Source organism: Sinohyriopsis cumingii, chromosome 12, assembly GCF_028554795.1.
Source record: "Sinohyriopsis cumingii isolate HCF-2022 chromosome 12, ASM2855479v2, whole genome shotgun sequence".
Taxonomy (NCBI): domain Eukaryota; kingdom Metazoa; phylum Mollusca; class Bivalvia; order Unionida; family Unionidae; genus Sinohyriopsis; species Sinohyriopsis cumingii.
In genome coordinates, this window is record NC_142972.1 from 104,655,834 (window position 1) to 104,666,979 (window position 11,146).

At 35.1% G+C, this 11,146-nt stretch overlaps 1 pseudogene; it reads left to right on the top strand.

Moving 5' to 3' along the window:
- Positions 1 to 1,775: 1,775 nt before the first annotated feature.
- Positions 1,776 to 10,333, top strand: LOC149787171 (uncharacterized; annotated as a pseudogene).
- Positions 10,334 to 11,146: the final 813 nt, after the last annotated feature.

An 11,146-nucleotide genomic window follows, 5' to 3' on the forward strand; every position in this document is an offset into this window, starting at 1 on the left:
ACAGATTTTCCATTTCAGTAATATCCTCAATTTTCTTTCACCGTAATTTCTCTACAATTTCTCTTCTTTATTTTATTTGTCTCCTTGAAAACTGGAAAATACTTATATCTCTTTGATACCGAGGTCATTTTGTACCACATATCTTCTTCCTTGTTGCATTTAAAACCCCTTTTGCTCTTAGAAAGAACCAATTTAGGTTCGTCATAACTTATTTAAATCAAATACCATTCCCGTTTTCAAACTGATGGACGTTTTGTGAATTTGATGATACCACTTTCGGAACATATACAGTTTTGCTGCATACAAGTCTGTCCATAACACACCAGAATACAGTTTCGACGCTTACCGATATTCGGTAACAGCCGTATATAGCGACAAGCTTCAAAATCGCCATAGGACATACATTTCTGACATACAAGTGGACCAACACTGGATTTGTTCCAGAAATTTTGCATATTGCCACAACGACGCTTGAACCTATGGTTGCTCACAGCACGAGAGAAATACCAGTAAGTGTAGACAATAATTCATCGCTATTATGAACAAGTAAATTCAGAAACAAACCGTCCATCAGTATCAGCTCATATATGACGGCTTAGTTGCCGGACTACGCTTATTATTGTCTGCATGTATATTTATACACATAGAATACAATTCTGCTCAAATATTGGTAAACTGGAAATAAAAACACTGATGCAAATTCATCCTCACACGATGAAAACCTCCGTCTGATACACGTTACGTGAAGTCAAACGCGTTTAGTGTATAGTCCCATCTACACTCGTGGCTGATATTGCATTCACTAGTTCACAAATTGTGGCATATGTACAATTCGATGTTTTTTTGGCTCACTTTTAGATCTATTTGCTTTCAAGTTTTAAAAAAAAATCGGCATCATCATAATTCTTTACATTGGCTGAAAAGGTAGTGATTCGGTGCTAGTTTAAATGGGAGTGCAACGGGTGCTTGTTGATTGGCGAATGAGTGGTACGGGTTCTTATCACCTGTTTAAGTAAAACACATAACAAACTTACTACATTTAAAGATATATTAATACTAACAATGGTAACAAAGAAAAGAGGGAGAAGAATTGCAAAGGTCTATAAATGTTGGATGTAATGTTGAATGATATACTGCTTTTATAACATTTTAATGACCATGAAACATTTTATATGGTTATGATAAATGAAAGATGTGAAGCATTATGTTTCACATCCATTTGATTGATGTACGTTTAGAGGTCTGGTGATAACCAACTTAGGTGCTTAACTTTCAAGTTGCTTTACCTTTTCCATGGCACAGGTTTGATAATTTATTGACTATCAATGAAATTTAAATCTTGACGTGAGGACAAGGCTACTACAAACATAAAACCAAAGCTACGAAAATGAAACAAAATAACTCTAACAGAGATATAAAATGCTCATTATTTGCTTACACTGATGATACTGGTGGATTTAGATATTTAACAAGAAACACATACATTATTTAGATCCATACCTTCTTTCGAATATATATATATATATATATATATATATATATATATATATATATATATATATATATATATATATTACACAACAATCGATTTAAATTCTTTAAAAATAAAATTGAAGTTGAAGAGGTGTAATGACGTTTCTTTAAACAAAGTTAAAGTCCTTACATAAAACCACTCCTAGCAAGTTGTTGTCTTACGTTGTCATTTTAGCAAAGTGTATTACTTGTAGAACAAGTTAAAAAAATAACAGACAACGAATACTGTGTCGCGTTTGAGCATGATACGTCTTATGTGTAACCTTGAGGACTGCGCCAGTAGGTTTTAGTTTTGTACGGAAGAATCTCAAACTCATGCGCAAAGTCCAAAATACTGCTTTGCTTTTTGACCTTGATAAGGATGATGTTATGATCATATATCTTCCAGGATATTCTTAACTCTGGGATCGCTTGATATTGAGTTTTCTGCAAAGGACGTTTTGAGAACCCGAATGACATCCTTTTCTTACGAAGCCGTTCAACAGTTTTCTCTGCTTTCCTCAGCACAAATTTGAGACAAATCTGAAAAGAGTTTTGCCTCTGGGTCTACCGTTAACTATCTAACATCTCACGCCTGTGGCTCTGCTGTTAACTATATAACATTTCACTCATGTAGCTCTGCCGTTAACTATCTTGCTAAAACAGTATTATTTAAGACATGGTCAGGAACAAACCATGTGACATCTCACAGTATGTCCTTAATATATCACAACAATTTATTTTATTTTCATTTCAGTTTAAAAAGAAAAAATATATTAATCGTAGTTAGGTAACCATTACTTTATAATGTCTTCCTTTTGAAATTTACCAGCTCTCTAGTCAGTACCTTATTTCGAAAGAAAAAAAATTGTCCAATACTTGGTATACCATTGAATCTAAATTTATCACAAATTTAGTCATTTCATTAAATTTAAGAACAAAACAATTAAACTGGACTTAGGCATCACTCTTGTCTGTCAATAGATAATCTGAGAGTTCATGAGATTTCTGACCTGTTTTCTCTGTTTAAACCGCTTTAGAAACGGACTACGCTACAAGGGATCAGAGGCTCAATAGAACACATGGGCGACATGAAATAACAGTGTCTTGAAGACAAAGATAATTTTGTCATTCTTTCTTCACGTAGGAAATTTCGATGATCACCTCACTGATAGATAGTGAAGAGTAGGCGACACACGTGAAACATTCTTCGTGATGATAACATCTGTCTTTCTCAATGTCACTCATGATTCGACAAGACACCGGTATATAAGGGGAGATAGATAACTGAAGAGAATTTATACGCACAGTCTCTACAAAAGCCGACATTGTGTACCCACAACGCTCTGCATAATGACTCCACTATTTTTTCTTTTGTTGTCTACAGTTGTGAATATATCATTTGGCTCATATTTGCCACCAAGGTTCATTCTTGAGTCATGTAAGAGTTGAAACAATCATACACACAAAAACATGCATACATACATACATACATACATACATGTGCCTGCAAATTTGGCAAACTTTACATAGTATCAGCAATTTATTTCTATAAGCAGTTTTACCAGGTATTCTTTTTTTCAGCCCCAAAATTTGACAATGGTAGAAGTATTGGCAAAGTCGACAGCCCTGAAATAACTGGGGCATCCGGGCTAGCAGCGAGCAGGAAGCACCCAAATATTATATACACCCACAACGATCATGGCGATAGGAACAGGATATTTGCGTTAGATGCTACAACTGCACATGTCAGAACTAATTTTGAAATTACTAACGCAACTTCACATGATTGGGAAGATGTGGCAGTCGACACGATGTCATGGATCCAAAACATGTCTCTATATAGATAATTTTACTTACTGTTTCGGACCGCGTTTCATCTATATACCAAGTATTGTTGACCAGAGTCATCCAACTACAGACCCCGGGTCAATATTGTGGTGAACTATATGGACTATATAGACATTTTACTCCTTTAAAGATACCAGACAAACGTTTGTAAAATAACATTTTCATTATTTTTTACTTAAAAATTTTCTCTATCAGACGTGTTACTTTTTTGACAATACCTACATGAAAATCACATTTCCGTAAAGCAGAAAGATTCTGATAGTTTAATGTGATGGGATTCTTTCTAGATACAAGCGTTTCATGTAAATTAAAAGTACAAACGTATAGCGGATGTCTGATGCAACTAAATGCTGCAGATACACACTTGACAATTGTAATATGTATGCACAAATATGAGTGTCTCAATTATGCATATTTTAATAGCAAAATATATAAAGAATAAAGATGTTACATAATTTGCACTTGGTCACATTATTACAAGTTATAAAACTTAAAGGATTGGGATGAGGACCCAACGAAAAATACGAAATTGTAGCAAATCAAGATAATAAACTTGTGCGGAAATCTAATCTTGGTACTGCATTCTTAACTTTAGATTGGTTTTAATTAATTGCATTTAATTACATTGTGATTTATTATTTTCTTTCTTTTATTACGCTCCTTCAATGTCGTAACATTTGTCACGAAGCATGAAATCCTTCCAGAAGACTATTGCTACAGATTTTCATGTCTGAAATGTTATTCAGGTTGTGGGTCAATTTGTTACTTGAAGATCAATTCTCTTTGAACCTTGATATGTAGTCTTGTCCAGATAATGACCTCGTACTTTATGATACTAGTGATCTTTGAACTACATACCTGCATGTTAGTAGTAGTTATTAGTACAGTAGTAGCTATTAGTAGCATTGAACAAATGTCTATCGAATAAGTAAATATTTTAATTCCAAGTTTTCTACGTGCTTGTCCTTTGAGTGAAAACAACTAGAAGTCAGCCATGTTTAAATATCTCAAACCATAATGATCAAATTAAAATAGCGTGATAGTATTATTCTAGTGATAATTCGTATAAGGAAAACGAATTAAATTCAGTGTTACAGCAGATAACGTGTTTTAATACCAGCCGGTACAGCTAAGAAGACAAGATACCTTATACATACGTTTTGAGTGGAAAACCAGATGCAGCTATTATCTAACCTTATCACACAAATGTGAAACATCTGCAAACTATTGGCTTATCTCGTTCTAAAACGAGCTGTTAGCTACTTTGTCCTCCATTTAGTCAATATACATCAATACTAGAAAGTGGGTGTCCAGCTTCAGTTGTGAATCCCTGTAAGGAAATCTTGGTCAATCACCGAACTTAATTTTTTTAAAGAAACACCTTTGTCAAAGTCTGATAAAAATCATACTGAAACCCTTTTTCTGTATTGTGCAATCTCTGCTTTTGAAGTTTGGTCATTTTGGTTCAAGCTAAAGCGGCAAAGCTATGCGCTGACGCGTTTTCGCTGTAACTGAGACGTTACCTGAAAATGGTAGACCAAACCGCAGACTTTTTAAAGGATACCTAAGCAGTTCAGTTACCTTAAAGAATCGAAGTACTTATACCACAAATGTGTATGCTTGGTTGAGATGAATCGACTGCCAAGGTGTTATTTCACCTAAATGTAGCATCCTAAATGTAGCATGACGTGGAATCTAAACATTAGGCAACTATTAACTGTAATACGATTGAATTGCTTTCAAAGCGTGTGAATATGGAACAAAATTAATAGAGTTGATCGTGTCAGCTTGCAGTTACACGATACAAGAAGTAATGAAAACAAACTTGCGGATACCTTGTCTGTTGGGGTCATGTGACCCCGATCTACTATCAGTGTGTGCTTTCTAAACCGCCGATGCTGTACCGAAAAGTCTCTCTTGGAATAATTGCTGCGGTGCGGCCAGAAAATTTTAAAACTTGTAACATTTAAACTAATGCAGAACAATAAAAGTATTTGACAGCAATTGTCTCCCTTTTTCTCTCAATATTATTTTGATTTTCTTTAAAGATACATATACTTTCTTGAAAAGCTCCTCAAGGACGTGGCTGAAGTAGGGTATGCCAAGTACCGATTTTTTTCTTCTTCAGGTCCGCTAAGATTTGCTACGAAGCTGTCTACATACTCCGGGACATTTTAAACGTTTTTCTATTTTCTGAGACAGCTTCAAATTAGGAAGAATAAACACTATTTTGAAAAGAAAATTAGGTCAGCGGTTTGTTCTTTAATATTTTTCTGGTACAGAATAATTAGCTCTTAGGAAAGCTCATGAAAATGACTCTAATTCTGTGTGCTGGGGAAATATTCTTGAACCAGCATTTTGTGTGAACATTAGTTGTTAATGAAGGTGCATTTCTGAAATTGTAAATTATAGATATAATAATTTTAAATATAAAAAAAGTTATCTGCTCTTCACATTTACTGATGTTATGCATACACGTGTGTTCATGTTGCTCTTTCTTGTGGTGATATTGTTTATGAAATGTCTTGATTATGGGGAAAAAGAAAAGTCGTAGGACACAAAATAAAATCAATTTATGTTCTAAACAGCTGCGGTCAATGAAAGAAAAGTATTGAACATTTATTTGCTTCTTTTAATTCTTTCGTAATACAATTATGGATACAACAATGACAAATTAGATTAGCATGAATCTGTTTGTCGGTGTCAGAAGTCATAACCAAAGTTTAATACTTTGAACGCTGATCAATCTGATCTGGTTAATTCCTGTGAAATGTGAAGAAAGTATCTTGACACATCAATACTAATTGTATCAAATGTAATATTTTTCTGTCATGCTAACTTTTATCATATCACTAACTGCTGTACCGAGAAAAGGAAATATAATGCATGTATATGTTGTAAACATCGCACAACTGTATGGTACTGCATAGAGATGGTTGGTTTTGTGCGAGCTTTAGAACAAAATGAATAGTGTTTTGTGAAAGACATGTATGATAATTCTTCAGAAACCCTTTGTATTTAAATGTTTTAGATCTTACAAATTATACAAAAATAATATCTTTTTCATCATTTTGATATTGCAACAGGTTTTACAGAACACGTTCGAAACTGTGCAAAACACATGAGACAGTTGAATTCTGTAGCTCTCTAGTACTGCAGACAAAGTTAAGATCTATTAACATTTGTTTCATCCTACTTGGATTAGCATTTAAATTTGAGCAAAGGGCCTTAGTAATGAGCCTGGTTAGAAATCCCTGTTTCCATTGTTTCCAAAGACCACGAGACAACAGTCATGGTCACCTGAACGGTTATGAAACGTGAGAATAATATACAAATAATGTCCATCAAACCACCTAAGTGCCAGACATCACGAACCCCTTCTTTCTGATTGGCAAGATTTCTTTCTTGTCTGACATTTGTATGACTAATCAGCAAGCCTTTCCAAGCCGATTATTAGTACCTAACACCATATCAGACAAGACATGAAGTAAACATACATCGCATAGAATTGTTCATATCTCTAGTACTGCAGACAAAGTTAAGATACATTAACATTTCTTTCGTATTACTTGGATTAGCATTTAAATTTGAGCACTATTACCGAGACTGTACTGGCTTAATGCTTCTGTATGCTGAAGAAATGTACTAGAATCAATACATATTATACACTACATTCATGTTTTATTTGATCAACGCAACAAGCAAGGTGCCTTAGTAATGAGCCTGGTTAGAAATCCCTGTTCCCGTTGTTTCCAAAGACCTCTAGACAACAGTTGTGATCACCTGAACGGTAATGAAACGCGAGAATAATAGACAAATATTGTCCATCAAATTACCTAACTGCCAGACATCACGAATCCCTTCTTTCTGATTGGCAAGATTTCTTTCTTGTTTGACATTTGTATGACTAATCAGCAATCCTTTCCAAGCCGATTATTAGTACTTCACGCCATATCAGACAAGACATGGATCAAATATAAAACGCATAGAATTGTTCATGTCTCAAACTAATAAACCTGTATTCCTAAATATTTTTCAGAGAATTGTCTCTGTTAAGAAATTTGGTAGGGTCCATTTTAAGAATCTAATTCATAATACCATAAATCTCCGTGAATAGTCTACATTATGGCATCTGCTCCAAAACATTGGCTAAATGCTCGATTTGAAAAATGTCTCCCCAATACCGATTTACTATAATCAACAAATTAAAATCCAAGATGTACACAGACCATGCCATAGATTTATTACAATAGAATTACCTCTGTAATTCAAGCATTGAAAATCCACATTAAGAGCTAGCAATCGACTCTAGATGCGAATCCGAAGTAAGACCTAGCTATGTTTATACTTTCAGACTTAAATCAACCCCCATCATTAAGAAATCAAAATAGCGAAAAGTGTCGGCTGTGTAAATCACCACAAGTTTATACATGATGTTCTTTTCATAGGGAGATAGCTTACATTTAAATGTTTAACCCAATCAAAAAAATGCGAAATGGGGTGGGGGCGTTAAATAAAACAAGGGAGTGAAATCGTAACAAAACAATCGATGAAAATTAATTCAAAGGAAGCAAAACTAAAGACTTGCAACCCAGACTGAAACAAAAAAGCAACATGAAAGGGACATTAATCTTAAAGGTAACAGGTATTAACGTGACACTTGAAACTTATTGTGTTTGACGAAGTATTGAAACTGAGCTAACTACTAAGACAATTCAGCACACTAAGAGTCTAGGTTCTTGTTGCAAAGCGTTTTGCTTGTAAGCTGGGAGGGACTTTAAAATTACAAATCATGTAACATTTAACATCGACCGTCTCTCGGTGTCCCACCAGACCCTCAAAGCAATTACGACTCTATTACATTTTCAGAACGACAACTTCCAAGGTACCAAAAAGATTTCATCTTAACAGAAGATAACAGTTACGTCGCTGATTTTAAAAAAATGCACATTGAACATTTCTGTAGAAAAAATTACTTCCGGAAAAACGACGAACACGTACGTAGATTCATTTATATCTAGTGTCATTGTTTGTTGTATAACATCTGTCCTCTTAGAATATTAACATATCAACCGCATAGGGATTACCAGCTCGCATATCACTAGCTGTTTTAGTGGGGATTTGTGTTTTGTTTTCTGTTCGATGGCGATTTGTAACAAGGGGAAAACATTTAAAAGAAAGAGGTTTATTCGAGAACTATTACAAAGCACAAAACATATTTTCTCCTCATAGTAGCATTTGTAAATTGTGCAGTTGGCGGTCAGGGAGAGCTTCCTATGGAGTTTGGCCTGTAATTACATCTTTCCAAACCTAACCTCACTACCTCACTTAAGTTCAGTAAACTTGACTCAACGTGTCGGAGGCAGATACGACAAATGCAACACAGTTCGGTATGCATACGATGAAGTCTGAATATACAATACTCCAGTGACTTTGTTCGCCAAATAATCCATTGGTAACCATACCGAGTTTCACAGAGTTCACCGAGAACTCAACCCGGTTTTACCGTACTATTCAAAGCCTATGTTAGGCTGCCTGCATTACTTATTCGTACGCGTGTTTGTTGCAATATGTACACTACAAAACTTTTTGTATCTTTAAAATATTTTGGAGTTCAGTGTATTGCTGCGGTAGGGAAACTCCGACACGACATAGTTTTGCTGAACTCTGTCATACATGTATACGAAGCTATACTAGTGTGTCCCAATGATATAGATGGAATCTCCATTCTATTACTTGAACACTCAAGTACTTTACATAGACTGAAGTGGATTCATGAGGAGTGTTCCGTGTTGCACATGCACATATGATAGAGGTTAGATTGATTTTCGTTATTTATCACAAAATCGATATTTTAAATCTGTGGAAATTAATCACCTGGTGATGGAGGGGTAGCGGAATAATTCTAGAGCGCAAACCAAATTTTACTCAATTAAATGTGTATATCTTATATGGTTATGTGCATGATTTTATATACATTCGTTTTTATTCAGCCGACACTGGAAATGATGGGCATGGTGCCAGGAACATTCTTCATCGTGTACTGGAGCCGGACACTATTTAGACTGTTGGCCTGTCTATTGACTCTCGGCTTCACTTTATGTAAACATTTTCATTATATCTTCTCTAATTAAATTATTCTTAATGTAAGGTACAAGCACTGCATCTCTTGCAATGATCAGCTACCTCAGTACAATATCTGACATTTATATGTCATTTCGAGATTTAAATTTCTGATTCTCGAAGTCTTTTATCAAATGTCGAACTTAAGACGAATATATACAACACCAGAGGAACTGTAATTACTAATTAATTTTTCAGCTGGAACACACAGAATTATGACACACCGATGGTGGATCCTAGTGGCGAAGTGTACCTTATTTCTAATGTTGATGGTGGTAAGGGATTGATTGCACATGTGCCAAGCTCTGGATGGAGTGGAGGAAGTACAGTTCAAGTTAACTCAAACATATTTTTGCACCTCACATTCAGATCCTTTATGGTGGCGACATTTCACCAAGCGGTGAAACACGAGAATCGGTACTATTTTGGGATACAAATGGATCCAAAGACTATGTTGGCGTTTTTCAGACTCCGCCGATTAGACTGCCTTACATTATAGAGCACCATAGGGAATCTATTGCTTGGTACCAGATGGACGTGGTTACTACACGCTAAGAGAAAGGTCTGCACTCCCCTTTGTACCACTATAGCCTCGTGTAAATTGATTCCATTGTTATTTGTAAGAGACATTGATGTTAGTGTTCTTCCCCATTAAATGAAAATGACAGGAAATGTGAAAACTCGTTTGGTGAGACGATACCTTTCAAATAAAATCTGTGGCAAGAGCGGTTCCAAAATTACCACTCGGCGTTTTTATGTGACTTACGTCAACGGACAGTTGTTGTGTCTGTCAATCAGTTGGCCCTGTGTTTTTTAAAATATATATTTCCTAACATAAAAAATTGATTTTTTGATAGTCCTAGATATAATGAGTTATTATTCATCTGAGTCATTCGTTCAGTACAGTGGACAAGCACTTTCGTTCATGCAATGTTTTCGTTGTTGTTTCCTTCATTCATCTTTCTCCTTCTTTTACGCTTTGGTTTTCGTTGTTGTTTCCTTCATTCATCCCTCTCCTTGTACGCTTTGAGTCTTGCATATTTCATAAAGGCAAAATCCGCTGAATGTCTCCCAAAGATTTAAATTATAATATGCAAGATTGTTTTCAAATTAAACGTGTGCCATGCTATGGACATAAACGAATTTTACATTTCTTTGCACTGAACTATACATTTCCTCGTATAACAGACTTTGTTCATAACACAAACTCCGCCCGACTTGCAGCCGAAAACGTCTTGGATGCAAAGTAATACAATGTTGTTATCTCGACAGGTCAAGCTTTTCTAAGTAATTCTTATAACAGAATTTTCATTCGGAAAAACTGGCTCCAAAAGCGAAGAAAAGTTAAACCGTGCTTACCACATACCCTGTTTACATGCCGTAAAAATGCATGAAAGTTGTGCGATTCATCAGATAAACAACATATAGGTGTTAATTTGCCTAGGTACGGGATGACACTAACATGGCCTGCATTAAATTCAAGTCACAATCCAAAATGCTAAGTGTTGTGATTGAATTTTCCACGATTTCCCATAAGATCCAACTTTTTTTTTTATAACTCAATTAAAACAACTTTTTTCTGTGGTGGCTGAACGATGCAATACAGTTTATACTGCATACCTATATTACAGTTATTGCTCATACATAATATTACTCCAAT